Raw genomic sequence first — 16,786 nt, 5'->3', positions numbered from 1 at the left:
CTGGTTTGACGGAGAAGACGAACCGATCAAAACGATGCTTGTCGCTAACAATGCGCAGGCTTGTCAGAGAAACTGTCAGGCTGAAAGGCTTCAGTAGGCTTCCAACAATGCTCGCTGGAAGTTCTGCCTTCGCTGTGCAATGTAGGCGTGCTTTACACATCCTCGGTCAGCAGCAGCCCCCTAATTGCTAAGTTTGGAAGCTGGAGGAAGGACTGTTTTTTTTGGTTAGACGCAATCCTTCAAGGAAAACTTTGAGTCGAACATTGTTCTGTAGCGTTTCTGCAGCCACTTCATACCTAAGGTCCAATGAAGGTTAAAAGGAAAGGAGAATTATTTAGGGTAGCCACCAGCAAACAAACACAAACCCATACAGCCAACATACCTCAAATCATTACAAGTTTTTAAAAGCATCCTCAGCAGCAATGGCAAAAGATCTGCCATTACTGAAGTTTAAACAACAAAAACAACAGCAACAACTGACAAGGCCCACCTAAAGACCGTCAGCTTAGTAATGAGTCTGCCTTCCTCTGTGCAACATTCATTCATTCGTTCATTCATCTCCTATACCCGCTTTCTCCTGCATTCAGGGTCGCAGGGGATTTGTGGGGGGTCTGCTGGAGCCAATCCCAACTGTCGTCGGGCGACGGCAGGGTGACACACTGGACGAGTCACCAGTTCATCGCAGGGCCTCATAGAAAGACAAACAACCATTCACAGTCACACGCACGCCCACTGACTATTTCCCAGTTTGCCTCACATGCACGTCCTTGGACTGTGGGAGGAAGCTGGAGAACCGAGAAAAGAACCAACTGAATTCTACTTAAATTTATATTGTCTCTTACAGGAATTTACAGTATGTCTCTACTGAGTGAGAATGATCCATGGACTAACTTAATAACGTGATAACCTGGAGACTTGCTTTGACGTGACTTGATAAAAAAAAAAAGAGTTGAGAGGACGCAGCCCTGTGGTGTGCCAGTGGAAGATAACAGCACCTCTGATAAAATACCACCTTAACCCTCACACACGGGATGAAGAGCAAACTCTGTCGACCGCCATGTTCATCGATTTGCAAAATCTGTATAAGAAATCAGCGAGGCTGAATTAATTTAAGTGCTTCTACGATGTTATGGGTGATTTTGTCCTTGGACTGGAGGGAGGCAAAGGAACAAGGCAGCATATTTGTGAAAATAATCAGCCAGAAGGGAGGTTGGGTTCCAGCCTGTTGACTCCTGACTGAGCGCAGGCCTCTGGGTGCATGACAGGGAGTGCGGAGGGGGGAGTTAAAGACAGCAGATAAACTTCATGGTTGCACACGAGTCCAGGAGATAAAGATATGTGAGGTATGTGATCACTCACCATGCCAAAATAATCGCGCCTTAAAACCTCCTTTCACCTTTTCATCCAGCCGCCCCCCCACCCTCCCTGCTCCTTGACGACCGGGCTGGACAAGGACCTCTCAGGCAAGGATAATAGAATTAACAACCCCGCCGAGACCGTCAACTGCAACTCCCCCGCAAGGCCTAACCCCTGCCGGCCCCCCTGATGTGTCTCATTCTGCCCTCCCACCCCCGTGACCTCCAAGGGGGTCTGGTTTTGTTCTGGCTACTCGGGCCTGCAAAATCCCAGAAAGCTAATTTCCCTCTTCTGATCTCGCTCTGCAGTTGTTTCTTGAAGTCGCTCAAACTCTCCCCGTTATCCCAACCGCACCCCTTCACCAAAGCAAAAATACTTCTGCCCTCGCCGCTTCCTGCGGCTCCATCATTAGATGCATCCACCTCTGCTGTCAGTAGCACAAGAAGAGGAAAAAAAAACAACTCATTATTGCTAAAAATAGCAAACATCTCAAGCGCCTCAAATCATTCTGATAGTCTTTCATGAGGCGTTGCTCGTTGCCACCCATTTCATTCGATGTTCGAAAATAAACTCCGGTTGCGGTCGGCTATTTATGGGTCAACCTGAGGACGCTCAGCACCACATCCTGCCGCTCTGAAACTGTTAAATGATGCTGAATGGCCTTAAAAAACAGCCCATCGCTGCCCCTGAGGAGAAGTGTGCGCGCGCTAAATGCTACTGTTGGGTCTTTCTTAGGATTTTTTTGTTTTAGTCTCCATGCCACCCGGCAACCTCATGGCGAGTCAGAGAAAGAGGTTGCCAGGTAGCTCTCTAACAAGATCGAGAAGTGGGCTCTGTGACGGGTGAAATAATCCCGTTATGATAAGTCTGTAAATAAACCCACTCCGACAGGAAGTAGCCCCTTTATTCCACACATAACTCTGCAAGCCTTTCCGGGGACTTTGCTGGGCAAAGTTGAAAAAAAAAGAAAAGCAGGGGTATGGCAGAATAAAGACGAAGTGGGTTGAGAGCACAAAAGCAAAGCCTGTGTGGGGGTGACGGGCAGCGGTTTCGGGGGAATTCCATTACCAGGTATTCCAAAGAGAGGCTCTAAAGAGGCCCAAGCTCGTGGGAACGCTGAGCATCTCTAATCCTGTTTGGTCATTATTTGGCCAGAAACACAGAGTTCTGGCCACCTTCAGATCTCTGAGCACGAAAATCAAACGTGACGGCAGAGCCTTATTTCAGGTTTCCTCGACTGCCTCAGCCCAGACAACAAGTATGAAACTTTTATTTTATTATTTTCTGACCTTTGCGGTTGTACTCCCACATGGGCGTCGCTTTCAGGCCGTTAAAAAGGTTGTGTGCAGTGGCTGGAGAGTTTCAGTGATGTGAAAGCACCATGGCTTTCAAAGCTCGTGCACTCAGTGTTTAAAACAACACACAAAAAAAGAGTTGAGCACTACACTAGATTGGAGGAGATTCGGCAGTGGACACCTGACAACAGCAATTAAACAAATGGCGGTGATGGGGAACAGCTTGAGCGCTATTGTCTCGTGACGCAGCTGCGTGCCTAATGTGCAATTAGCCCACTTAGACAAAATGTGGCCAGCTTTTGAAATAGTTCCCTCCGATGGAACAATGAAAAGAAACACACGGCTTTGTCCACATCGGCCCAGTGGCTTCCTCTACCCCGAAGTCAAACAGGAAATATTCCTGAAGAGTGGAAAAGGTCCCACTGTTAACCTTGTAACATAACTCCAGCCTCTCGCTGTTGTACGGTAAAAAAAAAATATTTTTGATGTATTAATAGTGTTATGGTATATAACATATCACACTGATACGGCCAGCAGTCAATGCTACCAATGTTACGGTCGAATGTCAAAAACATCAAAATATGCTGATGATTTCATTTATAAAATAAACACACATCCTGTTTTGGGCTTGGCATGACTTTTCAGACTATTTAACAAGCAATAACAGCCTTAATAATGATCACTCAAAGACATGTGTTGCTAACCAAAAGATGGCAATGTGCTGAGTGAGGGCTAAAAATAAAAGTTAAGGTGGCCGAGCAGCTTCCTGATGTGATTTAGCGTCTCATCCTTCCCTTTCATCCCTTTTCCTCTTCCTGACCATTCTCACCCACATCCCTTTCCCCGTGTCCTCACTTCCTGCACTGTATTATTATTGTGTCACTGCCCTGCTGCCACCACCACCACCAACCCCCCTCTGGTGGAAATTATCTGCTTGCTGCAGGTCCTGTGAGTGAAGTGCAACACCGAGGCGTGACTAAGTGGCGGCTGCGTCGGCGTGAAGGCCGGAGCAACAGGTGGAAAGTGTAAAAATGTCACATCAGGGCAGGTGGAGCCTTTTGCACAGCATTTCTTGAGAACAATTGCGATTTTCTGGTGTTTCCATTGAAGAGCATAAGCTGCAATTCTCTCTTAAAATCTAAATTTGCTTTTGTTTGTTTACATTTTTATTGCAATATTAGATTGTGTGTAATTCTAGGGGTAATGGAAACACAGCTAGTGAAGGTTCACAGTCGTCCAGGGGATCTTAATGTAGATTAATGTAGGTTAGATTGAGGCAAATAACTGAAGTTCAGACCAGAGATGAGAGACAAAGTCCAGTTGCCTCAACTTAACTCTTCTACATTAGACCCATGTTTCATTTTTATTTTTTCGTTGCCAGAGCAACATGTTGAGCGAGCGTGTGAGGCTGAGAGCTTGTTGAGACCAGCACATTCGGAGTCTGGGTGGCCTGGATTAATCCACAGACTGTGATCCTCCAGGATGGTGACTGTGAGAAATACGGACAGGCAAACAGACAGACAGACAGACAGACAGACAGACAGACACGCAGAGAGGCAGAGACAGAGGTAGAAGGAAAGTCAACAGGCTAGGTGAGTCAGCGTAATCCTCGACGGCTGCAAACAAAGGGAAATCCACGAGTACGGGCAAGGCAGCGGCACGCCGACGAGCACAATGCCTCCTCGGCAAGGCAACCAGTCCGCGCCTAATCTACTTTCCAATTTATTCGTCACGCATCCTCCTGCCGAAAGAAAAAAAAAAAAAACCCTCCACAATGAAACTTCAAACAGAGAGCCGGGATTCTGAAGTCAGCCGACTCCACTGTCGAACAGGTCTTTTTATGTGGTGCCAGAGGGACGTGGAGTTACGACAGCGAGCGTCTCCAAGCCCCGGCACAGTGACCGTCTGTCTGCCTGTCTGCGTCTGAGCGGACACTGGAGTCCTTCACCTTCTTGCACACGGCCTCTAAGAACTTCACAGTGTGACTGAGACTCCTGAATACGCGCGAGGCTCACTCAGCTCCTCATTAAGCCATCGCCTCACTGCCAAGTCTCTTTTCACTCCAACCCCGGAGACATTGTCCCCGTTGGCAGAGTAACATAGCTGACATTGTCGCCCGACAAAAGTTTCAAGTTCTTGTGAGAGGCTTTTTTTTTCGGTTGTTTTTTTTGTTCCATCTTTTCGGTCGGCACCAAAGAAAGAGAGAAATACGGTGGCTAAAAAAACCCTGAAAAAAACAGGTCTCCGCAGGAGTAATTGGCAACAAGTCCTCCCACACTGGGCCCTTTTTTTGTCCCTCCTCCACTTTTACAAACAACTTGCCGCCGCTGCTGCTGCTGCTGCAGCACACTTTAGCGCCTCGCACTGCAACAACGGCGGAGGAAGCCCATTTTGATGCACATTTTGGTGGATGGCGGTGAAAGAAAGATACAAGTAAAAAACCAAGGGGGTGAGTTGGAGAGTTGAGTGTGACAGCCAGACAGTGGACAGGTTGGGGCTCTTTAGCATCTCAAAGCATCTGGCCTCAATTCAGACATGAGGCACTGCTGGAAAGTAGGGTGACCCAAGCCTACTTTTTCTATATCACACACACACACACACACACACACACACACACACACACACACACACACACACTGTAGAGGCACTCCCTGTGGGGGTTGACAGAGAGAGCAGCCAGCAATCTCTCCAAACTGAATGACATGAAAGTTAGCGACACAGCTTTGTGAGAACGCGGCGCCGGTCATTCGGGGAATCATGCTGTCAATCACGCGCTCTCATTTACGGCCTGCGTTACTTTCACATTGTGCGTTTGTGCTCTTGAGTTGTCGCGTATTGTCCAGAGAGAGAACTGGCCGGCTCATTAAGACGAGGCTACACGCACTCGGTGATGAGAATTGATGATATAAAGACAAATCCAGCAATACAGTTCAGTTTAGTTGTAACTTCATCTCTTTCTTTCTTTTTTTTTTTTTTTAGCTTGTTCTCACTCGTGTTTTTTATTCTTTTGATCTCAACTTTCAGACACTTGCAAGTTGTCAGTGCTTGTATTTTAACCTGAAATCAATAAATGAGATCAAACCCAGTGAACGCATCTGACACTTTGATCTTTCATGTTTCTAGGTTTCATTGAGTTTATTTTTAATTGGTTTTGTTCCAAGTGTTCAGGTGCTGGCATCAGATTAAAGGTTCCACATAATGCAAGTTCTCTCTTAAATTAACTTTTCTCCAGCGTGCACACAAACTTTTCCTGCACCACCATCCCCTGTGGCAACCATTGTTTTTTTATCCTCCCACATAAGAAGCTTTAAAGGCATGATAATGAACAAGCGTGTTTGTTGGAGGCTGTAAACACAAGGCTAACCATGTTGATTTTTGCAGTGGATGTATTCAGTGCATGGTTGATGCAAGGCTTGGCTTGGCTTCACCACAGTCTGGTAATAAAAATGATCTCGAAATGGGTCTAATAATACGCAACTGTAGCCAGTGCCAGTGTGAAATAATAAATGTCATCTTTCTCTGTTGAGATTTAAAAGAAAAAAGTCCATCTACCTACTTTTAATCCTGGTCTAAGCATGGAAAATTACATAATAGAAAATACAAGTCCATGTTAAGCTCATTAAAGGGGACGGTGCCCACTTTCACTTCTGAGTTAGCCAGAGTTTGAATACCCAGCTGTGAGTAACACGGGAGCTGATGAAGGGAGCTGCTTCCATGAGAAGGACGTGTGTAAAAAAAAATATAGATGGGGGGAGAGGGAGAGTCTGGATGACATTCTCGGTCCCCCCTTTCAAATGTTGTATTTTCCAGGAGGTTTTCCAGCCACTGAGTGCTCTCCGGCGGCGGTCAGTGGTCAGACCTGCAGACAGTGGAAATGCCAAGGATACCAGCGAAGAGACACGAGGATTAGTCTGCTCATTCACTCCTGCACATCAGCATCAATGGCCGCAACCAACGCTTCTTGCTGTTTGCCTTGGATACAAAACACAGGAGCAAAATCGCCATGTCTTTTCTTTTTTCTTTAAAGGACACTTGCCTCAGAGTTTACAGTGGAAAAACCAGGTGTCTGAGCCTGTCCCGACTTCTCCATTGTAACCAAATGCGACGAGAGGAGCAAAGTTTCCCCTCCTAAAAAAACCTCCCTTCCTTCCACCCCTGCTGCTTTTGGCTGCGTGAACAGCGCAGGGCCATTGTTTCAGTTTAACAGAGGGCAACGGAGCAGACACAAGAGCTCTGTTATCTCGCACCCCCCCCGCCAAAGGTGGCGGCGGCGGTGACACTTTTGACTGACAATGCGGCATGTAAAAAGCCGAGGAAGAGCGAGGAGGAGGAGGAGGAGGAGGAGGAGGGGGGTGAGTTTTCAACTTACAACCAGGCCGCAGCGTAGAAAAAGTAGGCCACGACATCTGAAAGCGGCGGCGCGAAGGTGTCGCATCTTTCATGAGAAAATCACTGATCACAGCCGACCGTGATACGAACACACCCAACACGCACGCACGCGGAGTCGCTACTAAATACAGCACGACAAATGAGTTCCACAGCAGCTGTTACATAAGCAGCGACGCCTCGGCTCGACTGCGCCGGCCTCAATGTATAATTCACCCGCGCTCATCAGAGAAAATATCTTAAACGGCAGCGCGGCGAATGTGCAGACGCAGTCAAGACGCGCGAGGCGAGCCGAGGCCGGAGGGAGCGAGGACGAACTCCGCCGGCTCGGAAAACTGATCGCAGGCCAGGCCAGCGCCTGATCTCTCGCCGTCTGTTGGTTTTCCTGCGGTTTCATCTTCCTGCTGCGGCGTGCCATGGTGCGGCTACACTAAGAGGGTTTTTATGCAGGGAGCTGGCGCGACTTTCATCTCGAGAGCATGACTGGAAAATAATAGAGGAGTCGAGTTGAAAAAAAATAAGGGCCTCGTATGGAGCAGGATGCACGCCACCAATACGTGCCTTCAGCCTGTTAATGGCAACGAAAAAACATACTTTTCCAGTACTGCCTGGTTTAGTACCAAGCCAACGTTTGTGATGTCACAAAGGGCGTTGATTCCTCACCGACACTTCTCTCTGGTTGTGTACCAACACCTCCAGTCTGGTCTGTGTTTGTGACCAGTCTGGTCAGTTACAAGTGACCAAGTGCAAACAGGGCCTGAAACCACAGTAGCAGAGTGCTAACACTTGGCGTTTTCTTTGATAGGGGGCTATAAACAGAGGGTTAACATGTTGTCTACTGGAGGTATGAAGAGTGCTGTGGATAAAATAACTGCGTAGGGCCGCTCTGATTAATTACTGAGATGAACTGAAATTGCTGTTGCGTGGGATTTTAAAAATATTGTTGAATTGTTTGCGGAAGGAATTCTGTAGTACTTTCTTGTAGCACTGCAGCACTATGCTGTACTTTCTGTAGAGTTCTAGTTTGTCCCTCTAAAGTTCCGAACACATTTATCTGAAGTCAACGGACCAGCCAGCTTCTTTTATCTCCTTTCCTGCGAGTGCTCTTGGTTTCAGCAGCAGGTTAGCTGGAAATAAAGAGTGCGAGACAAAGAAAAGAAAGAAACAGAAACACAAATCTGAGTCAGCTGTTAAGTAGGAAAGTTTGAGGGGAAGGTGGCTGTTAGAACAGAAGAGACCCTGCAAGGGAGAGAATGAAAGAGCAGGGAGAAAAAAAAAGGAAGGGAAAGGAAGGAGGGGGGTGGAGGGGGAGTCACATTCTTTCAAGTTTTATGATCCTTTTTAATACTGTACGTAAACACAGCGAGCTCACAGTGGAGGCATGAGTCAGATGAGGCTGTTGGGGGGGGTGGGGTGGGGGGATGAGAGATCAGGGCAGTAGTGCGACACATGACCCACATTAACCTCGACTTGTTTTCCGGGCCCAGAAGATGAGGTAACGCCGTCTTCTGTCACTCCTCCGACTGTTTACCTCCCGGCACCTGACGGAGGGCCGTGTTTACACAGCACAGCGTCACTCCTCCCAAACTCCTGCGTGGGTAATTGCAGTTCTCTCTCTATCTCCTCTCTCTCTCTCTCTCCTCTCTCTCTCTCTCTCTCCATCTCCTCTACAAACGTGTCCTCGAGCGAAGCCTCGTCGCGAAGGAGCCGCCTGCCTGCGAACGCTCCGGCTGTAAACACACGTGCTGACGCGGCCAAAACAAGAGTGGATGAGGAAACTACAATAACGTGGCCTCGCGGGCACGAAGAGGAGCCTTATAATTACGCGCAGTGGAGTTGAGCGTTGAGAGAACGTCATCAAAAGGAACGTTGAAAAAACAGAGAAAAAAAAAGAAAAACATGTTTGGTTCCAGTCTCGCCTGTGAAAAGCCCCGCCCCTTAATTGTCTGGAGAAAAACATATGTATTTATATGTAGGCTGCCTCGTCGTCATCGTCATCCACACGTGAGTGCAGAGGGGTCGAATAACACTCATCCCTCCTTCTCCTCCTCCTCCATCATCATCTTCTCCCTCCAGATGGACGGACGGACGCACCAGCAGAAGGTGGGACAATTTGGCCGGCAGATAACATTTCAAATCAATACGGCAAAAAAACAAAACAGGCACACACACACACACACACACACACACACACACACACACACACACACACACACACACACACACACACACACACACACGCTATGGTGACCGTTTACAGACACCTGGATCAGACAGCAGACACTCAGCTTTGAAGGTGAGAAAGAAGACCGACAAAACCTGGAAAATCTAGATTTTCTGCTGCACCATGTGACCCTGAACGCATCACAGAGCTCCTCTCAAACTTCCCGGAACCCCCCCTCACCCCTTCAATCCACCCCCCGACCCCTTGGAAAGAACTTCTGAAGTAGTTTCTCCATGTGTGAACGGGTCGGCCGAGGCAACTTTTGTCTCAGACTCTTTTCCGTTACGCACCTTCCACTAATGCCGCCGCCGCCGCCGCCACCGACACCCCGCTGCACTGGCGGCGCACCAAGACAAAGTTTCCTCTCCAGCTCATTTGTCTCCACGTGAGCAGAAGGAGGCGAGCTGGAATATTCTCTTCTTTTTTTTTTACTCTTTAAGGGCAAGTGAGAGAAAGCTGGAGCACACACACACACACACACACAAACACACACACACAGACACACACACACACTCACCCCAGTGAGAGTCCTGCATCGCTGCTGCCTCCACTTGTCTTTCTTGGGAAAATAAGCAAAAGATCCCTGAAGTGGCCGCTCGCTCGCTCGCCCAGATTCCCCTCCTATCTCTCTCGCTCTCTCTTCCCAGCGTCTACCTCTTCCCTCCGACGCTCCGGCTTCCCGCCGTGGCCTCACTGCTGCTGCTGTTGCTGCTGCTGCAGCACCAGGTCCTCATATCCCAAAACAGGAGGACTTTCAAATGGAAGCCCCCTGATTTCCCTGCCCTGTCCTCTCTCTCTCTCGCTCTCTCTCTCTCTCTCTCTCTCTCTCTCTCCTCCTCTCAGCTTTCCTTCCCTGCTCTCTGCCTTGGCACCGCCTCCCCCCTCCCCCTCCTCTCTCTCTCTCTCTAGCGCTCTCTCACTTTTGTCTGCCAGCCCCCTGCCTGCCTCCAGTTTCCCTCCGCTAACACACACACACGCACGCACACACACACACACATACACACACACACACACACACACACACACACACACACACACCTCCTCCCCCCTCTTCTCTTTCAGCCTGATCCTCACACATCCCTCGCTCTCTCTCTCTCTCTCTCTCTCGCCCTCACATATTCTCTGCACGGACACGATCCCCCCTCTGCATCACAACATGTGACGTTTGTAAAAAAAAAAAGAAAAAAAAAAAAGAAAGAAAAGGCCCCAATAAGTTGTGTGTGTGTGTGTGTGTGTGTGTGTGTGTGTGTGTGTGTGTGTGTGTGTTTTGGTTTTGTTTTGTTTTTTTAAGCAACCGCTTTGATTTCCAGCATCGGTCCCGTCGGCGACAGTTGACAATGAAATAAATAAAACAAAGCGAATCAAGAGCTGCAGCCGCCACGAAATGGAAGGAGGAGGAGGGGGAGGAGAAGGAAGTTTAAATGTATTCCGAGGTGTAAATTGCGTAACGTGTTTGCACTCGTCTTCGCTTGCTGCACGTGCACGAGGGCAGGTAGCCGGATGTCGCCGACGAGTGGATGAGTTTCAACTCAGAGCAAATAAAGGCGCAAATAAAGGCAAAAAATTTGTCGACTGAGGGTGTTCCACCGTTCTGCCCCTCCCCTCCTCCACCTCCAGAGTTAATAAGCTGCTCACTCTGTGCCATTGGATCGCTGCTCCTCTGCTGTTTCAGCTGGCCCAGAGTGCTGACACCCCTGCAGGGGATCTCGGCCGCTGACGTCTCTGCCAGTCGCTGCTGACGGGCTCAGCGAGGCTCCGGCTCCAAATTGCCAAAGCAATATTTTATCAATACTGCAGGATTCGATTGGACGGTTCGCGGGGATGCGGTCAATGCAAGTGCAACCCGAGTCTGAGGGCAATATGAATATGAATGAAGAGGAAATCCAAACCAAAATGAAATCCATTAAAATTCCTTTAGTACCAAAACGTCAATGTTATTAAGTTAGTTAGTCTGTGAAGATGTGCGTGTCGATGCATGTGACGTACCTATCCTGACCTGAACTTTAGAAGGTGCTCCTGAGAGTGGGTAGGACAGACAGTGAGGGAGAGGGAGAGCGAGAGAGTTCCCTCCTGCCCTCTGACTTGGCACTTCACTGCCATTAACACCGGCCGCCTCTACAGGCTATAAAACACAACACCAGAAAGCTTTTGAGGGTTAGTGTGCGACACCGAGTGTGTGGGCGAGTCAACAAGGCTTCTTTTTTTTCAATATTATTTTAGCCTCGAGATATGTAACAACTCCTGAAAGTGTTTGCATCCGGCAGGTGGTGGAAGAGGAAGTTGAGAAAAATTCTTTCATGCAATCTTACGCCACTCTTTTATTGTTTTTAATGCAATAAGTCTGCGTTTCCTGACTTTATTTTTTTTCACTTCAGCGGACTACAATTGTTATTATTAAAAAACGTTGGCAAAGTAATTTTATAATATGGGGCCATTTAGGAAAAGCTCAGTAAAGGAAGCAGTTTGTAAACAGACGGAGCTTCATTATGATCCATTAAGAACCATGTTTATGGCAATAATCAGACACTGGCGCCCCTCATTGTGCGGTATTAAATACATCAGGGCAGCTTGGAAATTGATGGGAGTAATTAGAGCCCCCAACAAAATGAGGCTGGTCATCACGGTGTCTTTTGTCAACATCAAATATGGATTAGTGCTGCTTTGGCTGTTCAAGGAACATGTCCAGGCCATAAAGAGCAGGTTTCACAGAGGAGTCCTTTGTGTTTTGAATGTGACCTTGCCGTAGCAGGCGGAGGGGGTCTTGTTGTGGTGGGACGGCTAATGAAGGAAGGGGACAGCTGGGACGAGAGGACGAGAGGAGCGGCTGAGAGCAGCGGCGAGACGCCTGATCTGTAACGGAGCCTGTGGGAAGAAGGAGGGGAGGGAGAGCAGCAGCTGCTGCTGTGTTGACCGCACATTAGATCGCCGCACAAATCTTACCGAGCTTGATCTTTGCTCTGCCATCGCCGCCACCGTGATTCAACTTCCTCCAAAAGTCGAATTTTGTGGGAAAAATCTCACTCTATGAAGCGATTTGAACACCTTCTCCTTCCCAATCACCTGACTTTTGTGTGCAACAACACGGCCCAGGCTGCAAATTCCTGACCCCGTGACCCCGCCCTCCCCGGCGACCTCCCCTCTGGTGGCGCACACTCCGACTGCCATTCATCTACTGAATCCAATTCCAAAGCGGCCGCTTCAAAGACCGAGAGGCCCCATTTCCACAAAAGTGAGCGTTCCACGTGACCAAGCGAACACAGCGGGTCACTTCCAAAAACTGAGACCTTTCCGCCCTTCCAGTCGGACGACTGATCAATGTTCCAGAACTCTCTGAAAGACGGGGTGAAGCACAGAAAGAAAAAAGGAAAAAAAAAAAAGAATTGACGCGGCGAGGGCGGCAGAGAGAGAGAGAGAGAGAGAGAGAGAGAGGGAGAACAGAGGAAGGACAGACGCTGGAGTCAGCACATTCTGAAGGTCAGCGTTGCCTCTTTTTTGTTGTCGTCGTTGTTGTTGTTGTTGTTGTTGCTCTTTACCTCAGAGTGTCGTCCAGCTGACTCCTCCTGGAGGTCCGGGCGAGACGGGGAACCGGCACGGAGCTCTCATCCCAGGACGTCGTCGCCTTCAGCCGCTCCTGCTGCTCTCAGCCTGGCGGGGACGGAGGCGGAACGTTATTGCACAAATCGTACCAATATGTGCGATTGACAACGTTGCTATTGAAATAAAGGGAAAACAACTTTTTATGGCTGGGTTTTAAAAAAGAAAGAAAGAAACATGTTCTCGCCAAATGCATCTTACAGTGTGTTTTGCTGCAAGAGGCTCCGGTACATTACATCACCGGCTGACTATTAATGCGGTTGTGTTGCGGCAGGCAGGTAGCAGCCAGCAGATTTATAGCTTCTTTTGACTTTAAACGGCTGCATAAAACGACGCCGTAAGAAATGAAAGATAAAAACCCACAATAAACCCTCGTAAATCTGCCCGTGTCCCAGAATATCCCAGTTTCTGACCGGAACCTTTGACGCATGCCATTCCTCATCTTGCATTCCCCCCATATTCTGTCATCCCCTGCAGTCTGCTGCTGCCAAATAAAGGCACAAAATGCCCCCCTCCGAAGACACACAGGACCACAGACAACCCAGTTTGTGGTGCTAGTCAACAGTCGAACAACGATAACGCTTTACTAGTCGACACAACATTTGACAGAGGTCTGATTTTTAGAAGCTACACAGATGTTTTAGTTTTGTTTCATACGGCAGGTTTTCCAGTAACGTCACCTTCTCTCTTTCCATTCATGCTTTTCAACCATCCGATCTCTCCCCTTCCGCTCTCTTTGCCCTCTCGATACACGCAGCTAGTGGTGGGCGGGGTGGGGGGGCAGACGGCTTGTTACACTCTGATAAGTGATACGATACGACTATTGATTTTGGCCCCTGCGTCCCGCCGCGGTGCAGGGGTCAGCGCTCGCTCCTCCAAGCACTGCCTGGCTGCCAGTCTCTGGAACTCTGTCCCGAGCTGACGGGGCTCCTTCTGCAGACAGGAGACGTGCAGTGCTGGACACTTCCGAGGTAAATGTCTATTTTTGTATTTGTATTGTATTCATTTATTTAGCACAATTAAAAACAGTGCAAGGAGGGAACGAAACCCAAAGGGCTTGCACGGAGTTCCACTCCCATCATCTAGGATGAAGAGAAAATAAAAAGTAGAAAACAACGCCCTGACCAGTAAACTGAGCCTGGATAAAAAAAAAAAAAATAGGTCTAAATGTTCTAAAATCACATTTAGATGAAAATAACAATAATTGTTAATGTTCATGGTGTGTCCTTTTCCTGTTCAGTGGGAGAAATTAAACCTCATTGGCTGCAGAGGTGCTAAAAAACAATTAAATAGAGGACCATAAACACATATCTCCTGACCTTGTGACAGCCACAAAAGAATTGTTATGATTCATTGGTAAAATGGCACACCTGCCTTTGACACAGCGCCCCCTGCTGGTCATAGAGAGGACCGTGTAACTTTTGACGCACAAACAAGCCTTTACAGCAACAAGCCACATTAACCACGTCGACGTTCTGCCCGATGCTATTCATGTCTGACATCACAGCCGCACAAGGTGTTTACCCCTCCTGACATGTAAACATCTTTTTTTGCCTTCTTGCGGCGCGCTGCAGCTTCTTAACAAATGCTCATGAACTGAAAGGAGCAGGAGGAAAAACACGCACTGCTGCTTGCACGGCGCTTCCAGAAGATTTAATTTGGATCAAGCGGGAAATGAAATCATGTGCTAATCTGTGTCCATGTGGGAAAAAAAAATCCAGAAAAAAAAATCTTGCAAATTTATGAATAGATTGCCATGTCATGAGGTATGACTGATTAAAGTAGCAGCAGGATCCGGGATCGCTGCCATTAGATGATTAATGCGTTTCGGGGCATTTTCGGGGCCCTGATTGGACGGTCACGTGTCTTTAAGCTGCTACAGTGAAGACACGAGCAGAGCAACACGTCCTGATGGTACGAGGCCGAAGGTTAAGATATCAGTCTGTCCCAACAGGGAGTCGCCCTCTCTGGAGGCCAGATGGCCAAGACCCCACCCTCGGAGAATTCACCAGGGGAGCACAGTGGGGGGATGTCATTTGGAAAATAACACTGGAAGTTAATTTTATTTCAATCTCACCACCCACCCACTTTTAAAGTCAAAGGGGAGAGCAGGGAGCGGTCACAATGGCTTAGAGCCGGAGCTCCGATGGTGATGGAGCGTGTGGCAGTCGCACACGGCCATATTGAATGACTCACGAATGTTTGGCGTGCGCGCACGTAAAGATGTGGGCGTGAGCCGCGACGGCCTGCGGTCAGCTTTACATCTTTTAATTTTCATAAAACCGGCGACAGCGCCGCAAGACATGACCTGTGGATCTCGAATGATCTCTGGCGAACACACACACATGCACACGCGATCACACACACACACACACACACACACACACACACACACACACACACACACACACACACACACACACACACACACACACACACGTCATCTCTAATCAGGAAATGACATCTCGCACTGTATGATGGGCTGATGCGAACCCCTGGGTGCAGATTAGATGGAGATTTTTAATCCTTTAGATCACCGCTGCTGGATAGATTACACAGCCACGGCAGCATATTGCTGAGTCGCTCGCCGTAGAATTGACTTTCAGTTTGAGCTGCAACGACTTTTATACGGCCCATTATGTGAGGCTGATTTCACTCGCGGTCTCCGTCGTCTCGTTTCAGGTTATTGTTTGACTTCAGGCTCTCGGCAGCGTTTTAGTCGGAGTGGAAAAAGGAAGAAGGACAAAGTCGCTGGCGTCACACAAAAAGGCGTGGCTAAATCTGCAGCAAGGTGACTGTGGCACAATAAGGGCGCATTTTATTCATTATTTCTCACAGACTGGCAGAGACATTAAAAACATGCGAGACACAAGTTAGACACATTTCCCAGACAGTTTTAATGGATTAAATGGGTCAAAGAAACGTTGTGGTGAGTGTGATCACTGGTAAGAAGGTATAAATAGGAAAAGACCAGAATGGAAATACACAATAAAGAACTTCAACAGTAAAACAGCAGGTGGCTTGCAGTTTAAGTTCTTATCAATCAACAAACAGAAGAAAAAGAAGAACTTGTACCCTCTGGCCAAACAGCATCACTTGATGTGGTTTATTTAAAAAAAATGTCCCTTTAGCTTTCTATAATTAAAAAGAGAGAAATAGTCCACATTAATTATGCAAACTGCATAAACTACATTTCAGATTGAGATGTATTTTGGCTCGTCCTGTTTGCATAAAATTCGAAAATTAACATCTCTAAATGTGTCATTGTCTCCACAAAAAAAATAAAAAATTGTCCAAAACAAACAAATACAGCATATTAATTTGGTTAGCTGGGTCCAAACAAATTATTTGCCTTTGTCGCCTCAACAAACTTAATGATCACAACATAATTATTTTTGTTGGTCTTGTAGTCATTAAGTTAAAAAAAAGAAAAGAAAAGAAAAATGAACACCCTCAGTTGTTTCCTGCCAACACTGTTTTGTTCTGTAACACAGCACCTAAATACGATTTAAGAAAAAAATCACTTTCAGGAAACAAAGCAGTCTGCTTATTTAGCACCCGCGCCACCTGAGCTGGATGCTGCTACTGCCGCCACTACATTTCCAAAAGGGCGGGAAGCTGCTTCCAACACGGCCGTGTGATGATTGGCCTACTTTTTTCAGCCATTGTGTAAGCACACATCCATAAAACATGATTCTCCCCTTTAGTGTCAGACTCTTTGTCAGCGGGAATTTTGGTAGCGGCAGAGTGCAGCGCTGGGCGAGGAAGAGACAGAGAGCCGAGGAGCGTTGGCTATGATACAGAACAGGATTTCATCACTGACCTCCAGACTTACAACCCAAAGACAAATGGCTGTGATTAATGAGGCCATTCATCATATAGGTTGGGGGGGGGGGGAGCTCCGTCCGGCCGCTCTGCCCCGACACATGTC

The 16,786-nt window shown here is 47.8% G+C and overlaps 1 protein-coding gene across 2 annotated transcripts in view; it reads right to left on the bottom strand.

The window, feature by feature from the left end:
* The window catches only part of lzts2a (leucine zipper, putative tumor suppressor 2a), a 40,755-nt gene that overhangs the window by 10,489 nt on the left and 13,480 nt on the right, over positions 1 to 16,786 (bottom strand). The window contains exon 2 of one of the 2 annotated variants that reach the window (XM_076018496.1): positions 12,795 to 12,906. The gene's annotated coding sequence lies outside the window, so the exon portion shown is untranslated. Of the gene's footprint in view, positions 1 to 9,778; positions 10,066 to 12,794; positions 12,907 to 16,786 lie in introns of those variants that run through there. The other variant, XM_076018495.1, reaches the window with a different exon arrangement.

This window comes from Nelusetta ayraudi, unplaced genomic scaffold (genome assembly GCF_046127955.1).
Source record: "Nelusetta ayraudi isolate G7.1 ecotype Tasmania unplaced genomic scaffold, CSIRO-AGI_Nayr_v1 ptg000008l, whole genome shotgun sequence".
In the NCBI taxonomy this organism is placed as follows: domain Eukaryota; kingdom Metazoa; phylum Chordata; class Actinopteri; order Tetraodontiformes; family Monacanthidae; genus Nelusetta; species Nelusetta ayraudi.
This window is presented reverse-complemented; position numbering and strand designations above follow the sequence as displayed.